This window comes from Balaenoptera borealis (assembly GCF_965194805.1).
Source record: "Balaenoptera borealis genome assembly, chromosome: 11".
NCBI classification, from domain to species: domain Eukaryota; kingdom Metazoa; phylum Chordata; class Mammalia; order Artiodactyla; family Balaenopteridae; genus Balaenoptera; species Balaenoptera borealis.
The window spans coordinates 18,994,874-19,011,932 of NC_138868.1; the positions used below are offsets into that span (position 1 = coordinate 18,994,874).

Genomic DNA, 17,059 nt, shown 5'->3' on the forward strand with positions numbered 1-17,059 from the left:
GACTATCCTTTTAGCCACAGATAGAATTTTTCAAATGTATTTACTTAGATCAGAAGTTCACTGAGGGCAAAGAGCAAGCCTTGCACATTTCTGTGTCCTTTCTATCCCATAACATAATGCTGGTACTGAGTAGACATTCAATAAATGTTTGCTGGAAGGAATGCTTTTATCATCAGATGTAACAAGGATTAACTTGTGGATATATGGGTTTAGGTGGATTCTGATCAACCATACACATCCAAATCCTTAATGTGTAATTGACCCTGAATTCTCATATTCTCTCCCCCCCAAATTCCCATTTGGGTTGACTGTCATTTGGCCGATAATATTTAAACGTGGCTTTATATGGTGTGCAAGGCTTTCATCATTGTTTGAAGACATATAGCCAATGAAATGCATCATTTTCTGGGTGAATAATGAGGTGAACTATCTTCTTTGAAGTTTGGTTAGTCCTCCATCTTTTTTTATCTCATAGGTCCTATTGCTCACACCTTTATTACATTGCAGTTTTGTGTCCCTGTCTATCCCACTAGATTTTTTAGGACAAAGGCCATGGCATTCCCATTATATGTCTTTAATACGGTGCCTATTACATAGCAAGTTCTCAATAATCTCTGTTAGATGATTGGATGAATGAATAAATGAAGCAGTTCTGATAATGCAGAGAAAGTCTCAGGATATGATCAACGTGAAATGAATTAGAGAAAGTAATGACATGACTTTAGAGAAAAATGAGATGGATCAAATGGGTTATATTTTTTCTTCCAGTTTTATTGAGATATAATTGACATACAGCATTGTATAAGTTTAAGGTATATGGCATAATGATTTGATTTACATACATCATGAAATGATTATTGTAGTAGGTTTAGTGGACACCCATCATCTCATATAGGTATGAAATTAAATAGAAAAAATTTCTTTTGGTGAGAACTCTTAGGATTTACTCTTGTAACAGAGTTCATGTGTAACATACAGCAGTGTTAATTATATTTACCATTTTGGGCATTACAAATGGGTTATATTTTAACCAGAACTACAGTGGTGCCAAATGTTTTCAGTTGTGTGTGACATATATGAAAAGCACTCAAGAAATATTTATTGAAAAAACAAGGAAAGTAGGATGTAAAGAAATGAATGAACAAGTGAATAAATAAACTAAGGTCCAGAGAAGTTAAGTAACATGTCCAAACTGTACAGCTAATGAAAGCCTAAGCAATGTTTCAAAACCAGTTATCTTCCCAGTTAAACATTAGTTATTACTCACTCCTCACTGTTTCCATAGCCCTTCATATATCCAGTGATTAGCTTATTTCATTGCTACTACTTGCTCAATTTTGTGCATTTCCCCAACTAGACGGGAAACTGTGAGAGCCAGAACCTGGCTTTAGTCACTATGTATACCTAACCTGCAGAAGAGTAAATGGCGCTAGATAGTCACTGGATAAATAACACACAAGCAGAAACTTCCTCCTTTTGTCTTGTTGAAGAGGAACTGTCCATCAGAATCTTCTGCAATGAGGGTTATAGCCTATAATATACAGTAGCCACCGGCCACCTCTGGCTATTGAGCGCTTGAAATGGGACTAGTGTGAATAAGGAACTGAATTTTGAATGTTGTTTAATTTAAAAAGCCACGTGTGGCTACTGGCTATCTTATTAAAAGCATAATCTTATACAGTACATGCTTTTGTGCTGCATCAGATTGTCTTCACAAAGATACCGAATTTCCCTTTCTTTTATTACCACATCATCAACACATGGCAGAACTTGCTCCACTTCTTCTAAACCATTTCTACCTTTACCGTATCACAATATTTGACTTTTTTCTTTATTCCCACGTTGGTGCCCAGTTGTCTCAAACTCTAAAGTACTTCTTTATTCTGATATTGAGCCCTTTAGAAGGAGTGTTTTTCATAATTGCCTACTGTTTCTTTTCCTTCCCTATATGTTTTCCTGAAGTCTTGTTCTTCTCCTTGTATCCATAAGATTCCCAACAATCCTATGCCTGAAATTGGGAATAGGAGCATGGGAAGATGACCAAAAAGAATCATCCTCAAACACTGTGTTACTGATTAGACAGAAAATAATGAAAGGGGTCCAAACTGTTTAGATTTATCAGAGGGTAGGGGGAAAGAAAGCATCTGGTGAGTACTTATATCAGACAATGAACAAATGAGTATTCACTAAGCATCAGTTACTGAGTTCAACTAATTATGGACACTTTTAAATTTAACGCTTATAGCATCTTTTTATGAGATTTATTCCTACCAACATTTTACTTTTACTGAATCTAATGCTCAGCTAACAGTCTCAAGTTATCCAGAGTGCAAATGTCTGTCCAAAGATTTGAAGCAATAGCTGCCTGACTCATTTTTTAACCTAAGAACTTTTTGTAATCCTTGCTTGAGATTTTCTTCACAACTGACATTAAGTGTATAGTGAGTACTAGGTTCTTCTTTGCTTCCTCCCTCTCCTCCAGAATTTTACCTTTTGGTTAGTTTGTAAGTGCTAGTGCTCTGTTTTCCTTCCAGACCCTTCTGAATCAAATCTTTATTATTCATCAGCAAAAACTCTTCCTTTTCCCTTTCAGTAGCACATTCTAACTCCATTAAAAAGGAACATTGTTATCCTGTGCAGTGTGCATCAAATAACAAATCATTGGTTGATGCAAAAAAATTAGTCATTAAGTGTCAGCCATCTGCTGAAACTGCAATTAGGTTAGCTATTAAGTCTTGGTTTGCTGACGTGGGACTTAGCACAGGTGACTCCATTTGGGGTTTGTTGTTTCTTTACTAACAACTGTATCTCATTCCTAGCTCTTAACCCCAGTACCTAGATATTTGCTGGTGAATGGATGACCAGACCAGTGAATTCAGAATTTCAGAGAAGTTCTTTATAATGAGAGACAGGCAGAGAAATGGCAGTTCTACCACCCAGTAAGTTTTGAACTCTTGCAGGTCTGATGCCCAAATCAAGCGTGGGAACGTGAACAGTGAGACTGAATGAAAACACAGCAGTTCTTTGTGTTTCTGTTAGAGAAACACTGGTGGGAGACAGAGGACAAAGGAAGGAGACACAGGACTGGAGTGACCTCAGCTGGGGGCGGGGTTTCACAGTGTTGGGTGCTGCAGAGAGGTAGTCAGCAGGAGCAGGGGCTGTGTACATCATCAGAGGCATTTTTTATTTTATTTTATTGTTTTTATTGATGTATAGTTGATTTACAATCTTGTGCCAATCTGCTGTATGGCAAAGTGACTCAGTTATACACATATAGACATTCTTTTTTTATATTCTTTTCCATTACAGTTTATCACAGGATATTGACTCTAGTTCCCTGTGCTGTAGAGTAGGACCTTGTTGTTTATCCCTCCTATATATAATAGTTTACATCTGCTAATGCCTCACTCCCAGCCCTTCCCTCTCCCACCCCCCTCCTCCTTGGCAACCACAAGTCTGTTCTCTATGTCTGTGAGTCTGTTGCTGCTTCATAGATAGGTTCATTTGTGCCATACTTTAGATTCCACATGTAAGTGGTATCACATGGTATTTGTCTTTCTCTTTCTGACTTACTTCACTTAATAATCTCTAGTTGCATCCATGTTGCTGCAGTCATCAAAGGCATCTTAGAAGAGGCTCTGCTTGCCATAGCTCTGGCAGCGTTGCTTCCTACAGTGGAAAGAAGAATGTTGTTGATGGGAATTCCCAAAGTTAGGCTAAAGTGGGGGTGAAGTAACTTTTCTAGGTGAAGAGGTGATCTTTTTTTTTTTTTTTGATTTGTATGTGTGTGTTTTATTATATATTAGTCTCTTAAATCAAATAGAAGACAAAAAGTGGAGCTACAAACCAAAGTTACAACAGTACTAGCTTTTCTCATCGCCCGTCTGTCTACTTTTACCAGAGGTCTTTATTTCTTCATAAGGCTTTGAGCTACTGTCCAGGGTCCTTGACTCCAACCTGAAGAACTCCCTGTGGCAGGCGGGTCTGGTGGTTAAGAACTCTCTCAACTCTTGATTAACTGGGAATGTCTTGATTTCTCCCTCATTTTGGAAGGAAAGTTTTGCTAGATATAGGATTCTTGGTTGACAGTTTCTTTCCTTCAACACTTCAAGTACATTGAGTCATGCCATCTGGCCTCCGAGGCTCCTGATGAGAAGTCTGCTCAATGACCTTCCTGGCAAACCTTCTCTCAGCTTCATAGACTTTCATTATGTACCGTATCATGTCTTATGCAACAGAACATTTTGTATAGTATCGTGAAGTCAGTTAAGTTGTAACGTTATTTTGAGACCAGAATTTAAGGAAAAGGAATTGAACATTTCAAGTGTAGACATTATGAGGTCTCTAAAATTATTACACATTTTCAAACTAGAAATAAAAAGGCCACTGAAGTATCCTGCAGATTTTTATTTATAACAAAGTGAATACCAATATCTAATAACACACGTAAAGAAAAATTTCTTTGGGATCCTTTTTCCTAAGTGTAAAGGGGCCTTGAACTCAAAAAGTGAGAAAACCACTGTGGTGTATCCCCAGCGGTGATGGGTCATTTCTTGCTCTGACCTCAGAGTGCACCATTGTGATGTACTTCACAAAGCCCTATGAAAGAGAAAGGTGGGCCCAGGTTTTTGGTCCTTAGAGCCCAGGAAGCTGCTTTTGGTGACCTGACGGCCTTGGACCTACAGTTAGCTTGTGTTTTCCTTGTTTCTGCCATTTTGTTGATTTTCGTTTCTCTTTTCTCTACTCTTTTTTATTTGTGTCATTGTTCTTTCTACAGTTAGCATAGTGAGTATTGTTGGTATAGTTAATACTTGATTAGCGTAGTTAGTGTAGTTAGTACTAGTTAGCACTGTTGGTACAGTTAGCGTAGTTAGCGTTGTTAGTAGAGACAGCATACTTAGCCCTGTTAGTACAGTTAGCATTGTTAGTTAGCGTAGTTAGCGTTGCTAGGTAGTGCTGTCAGTCAGTGTAGTTAGCAGATCACCAGGATGCAGGGCCTCACGGCCAAATCTGCTGGCAAGGAGGCTCATATTGATGACTTCGAGATCCTCCACACCATTGGTGAAGGCACCTTCGGTAAAGTGAAGTTGGCCCGGCACATTCTGACCGGGACACAGGTGGCTGTGAAGGTCATAAAGAAAAGGTGTCAGAGCTTCTCAAGTGTCCAGGCACTTTTCGGGGAAGTGTGCAGTCTGAAGGCTCTGAATCACCCCAATATTGTAAAACTGCTGGGGGTGATTGACACAGAGGAGACAATTTTCCTGATGATGGAGTACCTCAGTGGGGGGGACATGTACCGCTATTTGAAGACCCATGGCCGTATGACAGAGGCGCAGGCCCGCGGCCCGTTCCAGCAGCTGGTCTCCGCCCTGCAGCACTGCCACCAGAGGGGCATCGTGCACCGGGACCTGAAGCCACTGAGCCTCCTCTTTGATTCCAACATGAATATCAAACTTACAGACTTTGGCCTCAGCAACAAGTGTGATGACATTGTCCAACTGGACACGATCTGCGGCACACACCCTTATGCTGCCCCGGAACTCTTCCTGGGGCAGAGCTCCAGCGGCCCTGCGGTGGACGTGTGGAGCTTGGGAGTAGTGCTGTACACCATGGTAACTGGGTCCCGGCCCTTTGTGGGAAAAGACTTCCAGGAGCTGCGGAAGCAAATCCTACAAGGGCAGTACCCCATCCCACCTTATCTGTCTTTGGAGATAAGGGATCTGTTACAAAAAATGATTGCCCTCAACCCCAGTGACAGAGGCACCTTACCTGACCTCATGAGGCATCCATGGGTCAACATGGGCCAGAAGGAGCCACTCCAGCCACCCTGTGAAGAGGACCTGGAGGTGACAATGGTGAGGACTCCGGGCTTGACTTGCGACCAGATCCAGGACACTGGGACAGGCAGTGTGAGCTCCAAGAAACCCAAGGTGGAGGTCTCCATCATAACTCTGAAGCCGTTCTCTTGCGGGGACCTCTGTGGCAGTGAACTTGAGCCTTCTCCAAGCCCTGTGGTGTCCTCCCTGCAAACCAGGTGGCTCTACCACAGAAAAAGTGTGCAGCTGCAGGAAGACCAGCAGGCAGGGCAGAAGACCGGTGAGTCTGCCTGTCCCCCACCCAGCCTGGAGGCGAGGACTGCCACCCCCAGCTCAGCCCCCCAGTGTGGCACTGGGACATCCACCTCCAGCAGCAGCAGCAGGATTGGAGCCCCAGAGGGAAGCAGCTGCCCCCTGGGTGTGTCCAACACTGGAAGGTCCTCCCACGCTGGGCAGCCTGAGAGTGTGTCCTCATCCACTGTCTCTGGCCAGAGCCAGAAAAAGCAAGGGGTGGCTGGGAGAATCTGGAACTTTATTTTGAAACATCTTTGTTGCAAGCTGCCCAGCATGAGGCGTCATAATAAAGTGAGCCCATGTGAACCCCATGGATGACCGAGGCAGGAAGGTCAGGCCGCCGCGCTCCCTGGGGCCCGGTGCAGGGGAAGAGGAGTGTGTTCTCTGCACGGCCTTCAGAAGCATCGTATCCAAGACCCTGGCCAGCTCAGAGGATGGTCCGGAGCAGCCCGGGCGACCGAAAGCGAGGCCACCGTGGCTGCAGGTCTGCCCCTCAACCCCCACCTGGGTGAAACTTGAGAGACTGGACTGTCATTCCTGGGGCACGTCTCCCCTCCCCCACTCTTCTGTCTTCCGTGTTGGTGGGGGAGGGGGATAGTTCTTGTTCCAAGAACTCCTTGGTTCTTCCAATTCTAGTTAATAAACTTGATGCTCCAGAAAAAAAAAAGAAGGAAATGGACCATCTCAACAGAGGGGATCAGGGAAAGTCCCGAGTCAAGAGCCTCCTGAGAAAGATGAGAGAGTGAGGAGGGGCCCCTGCAACCCACCCGGTCCCCCCGGCTTTGACGGCTGGTGTTGGCTGCATCCCTGGAGAGAAGCTCTGCTGAGTGGGGCAGTGGTGGGGAGCCCTGAAAGGGAGGGAGCAGCCCCCAACATGGATAGCTTGAACGTTAGCCCATGGTGTATTTCCAACCTGTCTATACCTCTAACCAGAGAACTAGCTGCCAGCAAGACGTCCTCACCGCCAGACACAAAGGCCCCGACACCCACCGCATTTGACATTCCCCTCAGCCTCTGCTGCCCTCCATTCCATGCCCCAGAGGCAGTCAGTGCCTGAGTCCTTTAGCAATGAAGCGCCACCCACCCCAGCCCACATCAGGATTCCCCACGTGTGGGGACCACCTCCATCAGAATCCTTAGATGCTTGTTAAAAAGATGCAGATCCCTGGGCCCCGACCCAGGATCGGTGAGTCAGACCCTCTGGAGATGGGATCTAGAGTCTGTGCTTCGGCCAGTCTCCCAGGTGTTCACAGACTCTGCAGAAGCCTGGTCTTCACATCGGAGCAGAGAGCAGGACCTGTACTGACACACAGCATTGCTGTACTGTATTTACAGCTCTGTGGAGCATTTGGGTGACGAAAAGTGTTATTTATGGGTTGAATGGTGTCCCCACCCCACACTCATATGTTGAAGTTCTAACACCCAGGTCCTCAGAAACTGACCTTTTATTTAAGATCAGGACTGTTGCAGATATAATTGGTTAAGATGAGGTCATTAGGATCATTAGGACTTAATCCAATGTGACTGGTGTCTTTATAAAAAGGGGAAATTAAAACACAGAGACAGACAAAGGGAGAAGACCACGTGAACATGAAGGCAGAGATCACGGGGGTGCCAGTGACCACCAGAAGCTGACAGCAGAGGGAACAGATCCCCCTTCACAGCCTCAGAGGGAGCCAACCCTGCCCACACCTGGATCTTGGTCGAGTTGCCTCCAAGACTGGGGGACAGTAAATGTCTGCTGTCTAAGCTCCCTGCTCTGTGGTCCTTTGTTACAATAGAAATGGTATTGGCTACAGTTTGGGCCCAAATAAAGATGTGGAGACCAAAATAAAGGACCGAGTTTGGAGGAGGGAAAGCAGGCTGGAAACAGAGGATATGGTGGGTGTCCTCACAGTAGAAAAACCCACCCCAATCTCATGGAACATATTATATTTTCCCATGGGAAAGCCAGTCATCTTCTATCAGAACTTCTTAAAAATTAGCCTAGAGAAGATTTAGAAAGAGCATGAAAGAGCTTTTGGGGTGACATGAAGGTTCTATATCATGATGGTTGTGGCTGTTTGTTACACGATTGTGTAAAATTTGTCAAAACTCATTGAATTGTACACAAAATTGATGAATTTTGTTGCATGTAAATTATAACTCAGTAAAACTGATTAAAGTGAAAAATCAGCCCAGGAAAGAAATTTCTGGTTAATTTTGTTTGGTGGTGATTAGAGAGAAAATCCAAGAAGAAAAGATAAAGACAAAAAACCACTTGTTTTTGCAAACCATCTTTTAAACAAGAAACCAGGCTAAAAATAGGCCATTTGATTTGAAACACAGTATGGAAAAGAAATAGAAAAATAGAAGAAAGATAATTCTATAGCATTTTTATCAGAAAATGAAAACACGTGTATTTTAATATCCTCAGGCAGATAGTTAATCTGACATGGAAAATATAATAAAAAGAAAACAAAAACCAAAAAAAAAAAAAAAAAAAAGAATCAGCCATCTGCTTCTCTAACCTCCTTAAAGTGCCATATCAAATTGGCAGATACCATTGAATTTTTAAGGAAAAAATCCTTAGTGTGAAAAAGTGACATTAAAGGTTTATGTCCTCTTCTTGTGGCCCAATAAACAGTATTAATGGCAAAGCATGCAAAGGATTAATAGGTCCTCCCTGCAAGAGGCTCAGTTATAGCAATCCTGAGGAATTCTGCAGGCTAAAATATGAGCCCTGCGGTGCCTCCGCAGGCATAAAATATTTGGTTTTTCTTCTCCTTGAAGGAGAGCCTGTCACTCTAAAGGCAATTTTTCTCTTTGATCCTTTGTACTGTAATTTCATACACTCCTTGCAATGCACCTTCCCTTGTAGAGAGTGTGTTCTTCTCCGAACCTTTAGTCTTACAAACCATTTTTCTTCACCAGCCCGTCCCACAAAAATTGAAAATACTTCTAAGGGAGTTAGCATTTTCTTTTCCTCTTGTGTGTTCAAGATATGGTCAGGAACATTTTAGGAGAATAGTGAACAAAATTGAAGCAATATTTGAATAAAGAAGTTTCTTAAGTAAGTGCTATCAAACCTTAAACTTTAATCTCTGGGAGGAATATCAGGTCTCACTGATCCAGCTCTCCTGCTTTATAAATAAAGAGACTGAGGCCTAACCTCATAAGGACACACAACTAGTGATGGCAGTTTGAAGTTGCAAATTTCAGGTGCTTTGTTCAGTTCTTTCTAGAATGTTCTAGATCATCTATTTTATATCTTATTTTCTAAGAAAGTGGACTTTATCCAGAGACCTTTATTTAGACCTTTGGCTAGACAAAGGTAGGTTTGACTATAGTCGACAAGCCTTATAAGATAAATAGGCAAAGTAAAGGGTAGTTGATTATTTTTGGAGAGGGCCCAATAAAGCTCTCCTATACAACTTCCCTATAGAACTCTCATGATATCCTAAACATTACCCATAGAAATTCAATCATGTAAAGCCTGAGAAGTTAATATTTACCTAGTAGAATTAGGCCTCTGTGTTGCTATTATTACTATAAATATAATTATTGCCTTCATTGATGTTCTTATTGGCAAATTATTTAATATCTTTCAGTCTCAGTTTTCTTGTTTTCAAAATGAACACAATAATAGCAACCATGGAGAATTTATGTAAAGATTAAACTGGGGAGCTCACTTATATAAAGTGTCTAGCACAAATCTAACATGTAGTGATCACCCCGCCCTCTCCCAACAAAGTGAAGCCCTTACTGTTTTCATTCCTAGAAATGTATAGACTTATCTACTAGGACTGTAATGAAATATTGAGATGCATTTCCATCCTTAAAAAGATTCAACTAACTAAATACATTCCAGTGAAGATATATCAACTCTATCTGAAGAAAGAGCTCAGGAACAGTCCAGAGATAACCTGTAGACTATGTAGACTTGAGAGAGTATGTTAGAGGACTTCCACTTTGGTCATGTACTTGTAGTTGGGACTACATTCACAAACTCTAAGGCAGAGCAATGTGAGTAAATATAGAAACAAAAAATTGGTGCAAAATACCACTTGGTTGGCTTTGGGCTCTTGGGCCAATGGCTCTTAACCAAGTGCAAAGCTGCACCTAGGGAAATTTGAAAAAGTGTGGGAACATCTGCAGTTGTCTTTTGGCATTTAGTGCCTAAAGCCAGGAATTCCAAAGGTCCTATATGACATGAGGCAATCCCACACACTGAAGAATTATCCAGCTTCAAATGTCAGCAGTGCATCCCCATGGAACATAATATGGTGATGGTGAATTGAAGGAGAAATGAGGCTGATGGGACAACCAAGTAGGGCTGAGATCAGAGATCCCTTTCTAAGATTTGTAAATAAATGAAAATTTAGAATAAAGAGAGAATGAGCTATAATATATATAGAAATATATAATAATAATTTTTATGCCAGTACCACACTGTTTTGATTACTGTAGCTTTGTAGTATTGTCTGAAGTCTGGGAGGGTTATGCCTCCTGCTTTGTTCTTTTTCCTGTAGTTTTTAATCTGTACTGGTTTGGACTTCTACTCTACCATGAATATATCACCACCTTCTGTATCCAAACAGAGATAAAAGTTTATTCAGTTTTAGCAAAAACTCATCCTAGTCTTATAAGAATAAAAAATACAAAATTTGAGATGATTACAAATGGATTATTTAAGAAATTAGAACTTACAAATAGCACTATTTAGTTAGTTTTTGTCCACATTTTGTTTTTTTTTTTTAATTTTAAGCCTTAAATTTTTTTTTTTTTATTGAGGTATAGTTGTTTTTGTCCACATTTGTATATGTTCCAAAGCAGCTTTGCACAGTGGTTGATTCTGGGCTCTGGAATGAGACAGCCTTAGTTTGTATCCAGCCTCACTATTTGTTTCCATGATCCTGACAATTTATTTACTCTTACTGTGATTTAGTTGTTTTAGTTTAAAAAATATTATTTATATCTTCATAGGGTTAGTAAGAGAATTAAATACATTAATACATATGAAGTGCTTATAATACTTCCTGGCATAAATTTGAGCATTCAGTACATGTTAACCATTGTTGTTATTAGTGAGTATTGTAAGTAAGCAAACTATTAAGAGAATTTTAAGAACACCTGCCAGATTATATTGCAAAGATGAGATTATGGAGGCAATAACCCTAAGAGAAAACAGAAGAAGATCCAACATAAAAGGATCATGGATTTAGACATCATCCAGTCACAAAATTACCGTTTGAAGTTCATGTTTAAATTCAGCATTGAAAATTATTGACTGTAGTCAAGAATTTATTCTAATGTCTACCTTTATTTCTTTTGCTCCAATTTAACACAGAACTGGGATGTACCTATTTCCAAATGTGGCATCATAACTTCCTTCTTGGAATTTTTTAGACCCTTGCTCTTCTCTCATTTTCTCTTCCCTTTTCCCAGCCATTATTACCTTACTCCCTTCATCACGATCTCTCTATGATCCTACCTTAGTTATAAACTAGGATCTAGACTGTTTCTGAAAGTGAAGAAACAAAGAAAATGTAAATATTCTTTATTCCTTGAAGCTCAAAAAACTGTTGTACTTTCTAGTGCCTTTGGCTAGAAGACTGGTATTTAGTGTGTGAGTGTACAGGTTGGAGGGCACAGGGAATGAAAGATAAGCGACGGACTTTTTGGGGAGACGCACATTGGAACAGAATGGAAACATTTTGATTCCACAGGACCAGAGACCAATCATATTCTTGTTTCACCTTTTCATGTGAAATTGGGAAGTTAGTTGTAATTTCTTGCTCTTAATATTTTACTGTCTGTAAAGTGGGTTTTAATAATGACTACTTTCTGAGGGGACACTTTTCCCAGAAAGTGAACTGGTATTGGTATACCTCTCTGTAATTTAAGGCACTAATGGTTTCTTACATATTATTATTATTCAATTACTCAATTATGGTGCAGTAAATGAGACTAAATTATAGTGATGGTCCAATCATAATCTGTATTGCCTCAGCTGATATTTAATTGCCTGGCTGGCATATTAATTCTTATGTAACCCAGATGTTTCTAGGACTCATTATTCGCTGTGTATGAATGAGGTCACACAGCATTTCTACCCACATTTTGATGGCTTATTGCTTGAATCTACTGGGACTCAACTCAGTTTCTGCCAAAGCACCTGCTTCAACACAAGGAGTTTTTCTTGGTGTCCACAAGAGGTGTTTACATGTGTTTAAGAATACGTTCTCAGTTCTCTGCTCTTTCTCTCGGGCTCAGAGACATTCCGTTATCTGCTTTTTACTCTGAGAATCTGCCAGTGTCACCAGTGTTCTGCTGCTGCTTTGAGAATGCTATTCTAGCCAGGATTCCATGTCCTGGGCACTAGGAGATGTGAACTTCCCATGGAACCAAATGACACTACATTGTCTTCAGTCCTCCTTGGAACCTAGCCTCCGTTCTCAGCAGAAATGGAGAGAACACCTCCAAAGAGGTCAGTATGAGTACGAAAGGCTTCTCCAACTGGGAGCCAAATGCTGTGATATCATCTCCATTTTTCTCTCTTTTCTCCACTAAGCAACTGAACACAAACTTTCCTTTTGACAGTGTCCTTACTCTTGTGCAAACCATTTATGCGAATGATAAGTCACAGTTCTCTTTGGCTGGTGGCAATCCAAGAACAATAAGAATAAAATAGCAGCAGCAGCAGTAACAATGTTAGAGGTAGTGATATCAATAGGAAAAACACCTGTCGCAATAACAGCCAATAGTGTCTATTGCTGAAGTTCTACTTGGCGTCCTCCTAAGCTTTGCATCATTATCTCATTCAGTTCTCAAAACCCATCTTTGAGGCTGGTGTTGTTTTTTTTTTTTTTTTAAACATCTTTATTGGAGTATAATTGCTTTACAATGGTGTGTTAGTTTCTGCTTTATACCAAAGTGAATCAGTTATACATATACATATGTTCCCATATCTCTTCCCTCTTGCATCTCCCTCCCTCCCACCCTCCCTATCCCACCCCTCTAGGTGGTCACAAAGCACCGAGCTGATCTCCCTGTGCTATGCGGTTGCTTCCCACTAGCTATCTATTTTACATTTGGTAGTGTATATATGTCTATGCCACTCTCTCACCCTGTCACATCTTATCCCTCCCCCTCCCCATATCCTCAAGTCCATTGTCTAGTAGGTCTGTGTCTTTATTCCCGTCTTGCCACTAGGTTCTTCATGACCTTTATTTTCCCTTAGATTCCATATATATGTGTAAGCATACTGTATTTGTTTTGCTCTTTCTGACTTACTTCACTCTGTATGACAGACTCTAACTCCATCCACCTCACTACAAATACCTCCATTTCATTTCTTTTTATGGCTGAGTAATATTCCATTGTATATATGTGCCACATCTTCTTTATCCATTCATCTGATGATGGACACTTAGGTTGCTTCCATGTCCTGGCTATTGTAAATAGAGCTGCAATGAACATTTTGGTACATGACTCTTTTTGAATTATGGTTTTCTCAGGGTATATGCCCAGTAGTGGGATTGCTGGGTCGTATGGTAGTTCTACTTGTAGTTTTTTAAGGAACCTCCATACTGTTCTCCATAGTGGCTGTATCAATTTACATTCCCACCAACAGTGCAAGAGTGTTCCCTTTTCTCCACACCCTCTCCAGCATTTATTGTTTCTAGATTTTTTGATGATGGCCATTCTGACCGGTGTGAGATGATATCTCATTGTAGTTTTGATTTGCATTTCTCCAGTGATTAATGATGTTGAGCATTCTTTCATATGTCTGTTGGCCATCTGTATATCTTCTTTGGAGAAATGTCTATTTAGGTCTTCTGCCCATTTTTGGATTGGGTTGTTTGTTTTTTTGTTATTGAGCTGCATGAGCTGCTTGTAAATCTTGCAGATTAATCCTTTGTCAGTTGCTTCATTTGCAAATATTTTCTCCCATTCTGAGGGTTGTCTTTTGGTCTTGTTTATGGTTTCCTTTGCTGTGCAAAAGCTTTTAAGTTTCATTAGGTCCCATTTGTTTATTTGTGTTTTTATTTCCATTTCTCTAGGAGCTGGGTCAAAAAGGATCTTGCTGTGATGTATGTCATAGAGTGTTCTGCCTATGTTTTCCTCTAAGAGTTTGATAGTGTCTGGCCTTACACTTAGGTCTTTAATCCATTTTGAGTTTATTTTTGTGTATGGTGTCAGGGAGTGTTCTAATTTCATACTTTTACATGTACCTGTCCAATTTTCCCAGCACCACTTATTGAAGAGGCTGTCTTTTCTCCACTGTATATGCTTGCCTCCTTTATCAAAGATAAGGTGACCATAGGTGCATGGGTTTATCTCTGGGCTTTCTATCCTGTTCCATTGATCTATATTTCTGTTTTTGTGCCAGGACCAAACTGTCTTGATTACTGTAGCTTTGTAATATAGTCTGAAGTCAGGGAGCCTGATTCCTCCAGCTCCATTTTTCGTTCTCAAGATTGCTTTGGCTATTCAGGGTCTTTTGTGTTTCCATACAAATTGTGAAATTTTTTGTCCTAGTTCTGTGAAAAATGCCAGTGGTAGTTTGATAGGGATTGCATTGAATCTGTAGATTGCTTTGGGTAGTAGAGTCATTTTCACAATGTTGATTCTTCCAATCCAAGAACATGGTATATCTCTCCATCTATTTGTATCATCTTTAATTTCTTTCATCAGTGTCTTATAATTTTCTGCATACAGGTCTTTTGCCTCCTTAGGTAGGTTTATTCCTAGGTATTTTATTCATTTTGCTGCAGTGGTAAATGGGAGTGTTTCCTTAATTTCTCTTTTAGATTTTTCATCATTAGTGTATAGGAATGCAAGAGATTTCTGTGCATTAATTTTGTATCTTGCTACTTTACCAAATTCATTGATTAGCTCTAGGAGTTTTCTGGTAGCATCTTTGAGATTCTCTATGTATAGTATCATGTCATCTGCAAACAGTGACAGCTTTACTTCTTCTTTTCCGATTTGGATTCCTTTTATTTCTTTTTCTTCTCTGATTGCTGTGGCTAACACTTCCAAAACTATATTGAATAATAGTGGTGAGAGTGGGCAACCTTGTCTTGTTCCTGATCTTAGTGGAAATGGTTTCAGTTTTTCACCATTGAGGACAATGTTGTCTGTGGGTTTGTCATATATGGTCTTTATTACGTTGAGGAAAGTTCCCTCTATGCCTACTTTCTGCAGGGCTTTTATCATAAATGGGTGTTGAATTTTGTTGAAAGCTTTCTCTGCATCTATTGAGATGATCATATGGTTTTTCTCCTTCAATTTGTTAATATGATGTATCACGTTGATTGATTTGCGTATATTGAAGAATCCTTGCATTCCTGGAATAAACCCCACTTGATCATGGTGTATGATCCTTTTAATGTGCTGTTGGATTCTGTTTGCTAGTATTTTGTTGAGGATTTTTACATCTATGATAATCAGTGATATTGGCCTGTAGTTTTCTTTCTTTGTGACATCTTTGTCTCGTTTTGGTATCAGGGTGATGGTGGCCTCGTAGAATGAGTTTGGGAGTGTTCCTCCCTCTGCAATATTTTGGAAGAGTTTGAGAAGGATAGGTGTTAGCTCTTCTCTAAATGTTTGATAGAATTCGCCTGTGAAGCCATCTGGTCTTTGGCTTTAGTTTGTTGGAAGATTTTTAATCACAGTTTCAATTTCAGTGCTTGTGATTGGTCTGTTCATATTTTCTATTTCTTCCTGGTTCAGTCTCGGCAGGTGTGCATTTCTAAGAATCTGTCCATTTCTTCCAGGTTGTCCATTTTATTGGCATAGAGTTGCTTGTAGTAATCTCTCATGATCATTTGTATTTCTGCAGTGTCAGTGGTTACTTCTCCTTTTTCATTTCTAATTCTATTGATTTGAGTCTTCTCCCTTTTTCTCTTGATGAGTCTGGCTAATGGTTTATCAATTTTGTTTATCTTCTCAAAGAACCAGCTTTTAGTTTCATTGATTTTTGCTATTGTTTCCTTCATTTCTTTTTCATTTATTTCTGACCTAATCTTTATGATTTCTTTCCTTCTGCTAGCTTTGGGGTTTTTCTGTTCTTCTTTCTCTAATTGCTCTAGGTGCAAGGTTAGGTTGTTTATTCGAGATGTTTCCTGTTTCTTGAGGTAGGCTTGTATTGCTATAAACTTCCCTCTTAGCACTGCTTTTGCTGCGTCCCATAGGTTTTGGGTCGTCGTGTCTCCATTGTCATTTGTTTCTAGGTATTTTTTGATTTCCCCTTTGATTTCTTCGGTGATCACTTCGTTATTAAGTAGTGTATTGTGTAGCCTCCATGTGTTTGTATTTTTTACAGATCTTTTCCTGTAATTGATATCTAGTCTCATAGCGTTGTGGTCGGAAAAGATACTTGATACGATTTCAATTTTCTTAAATTTACCAAGGCTTGATTTGTGACCCAAGATATGATCTATCCTGGAGAATGTTCCGTGAGCACTTGAGAAAAATGTGTATTCTGTTGTTTTTGGGTGGAATGTCCTATAAATATCAATTAAGTCCATCTTGTTTAATGTATCATTTAAAGCTTGTGTTTCCTTATTTATTTTCATTTTGGATGATCTGTCCATTGGTGAAAGTGGGGTGTTAAAGTCCCCTACTATGATTGTGTTGCTGTCGATTTCCCCTTTTATGGCTGTTAGTATTTGCCTTATGTATTGAGGTGCTCCTATGTTGGGTGCATAAATATTTACAATTGTTATACCTTCCTCTTGGATCAATCCCTTGATCATTATATAGTGTCCTTCTTTGTCTCTTGCAGTAGTCTTTATTTTAAAGTCTATTTTGTCTGATATGGGAATTGCTACTCCAGCTTTCTTTTGATTTCCATTTGCATGGAATATCTTTTTCCATCCCCTCACTTTCAGTCTGTATGTGTCTCTAGGTCTGAAGTGGGTCTCTTGTAGACAGCATATATATGGGTCTTGTTTTTGTAT

At 40.1% G+C, this 17,059-nt stretch overlaps 1 protein-coding gene across 10 annotated transcripts in view; it reads left to right on the forward strand.

Annotated features, from left to right (window-relative positions):
* Window positions 1–17,059, forward strand: part of LRRC4C (leucine rich repeat containing 4C) — a 1,238,963-nt gene that overhangs the window by 60,518 nt on the left and 1,161,386 nt on the right. The gene's annotated exons all lie outside the window — the stretch shown is intronic.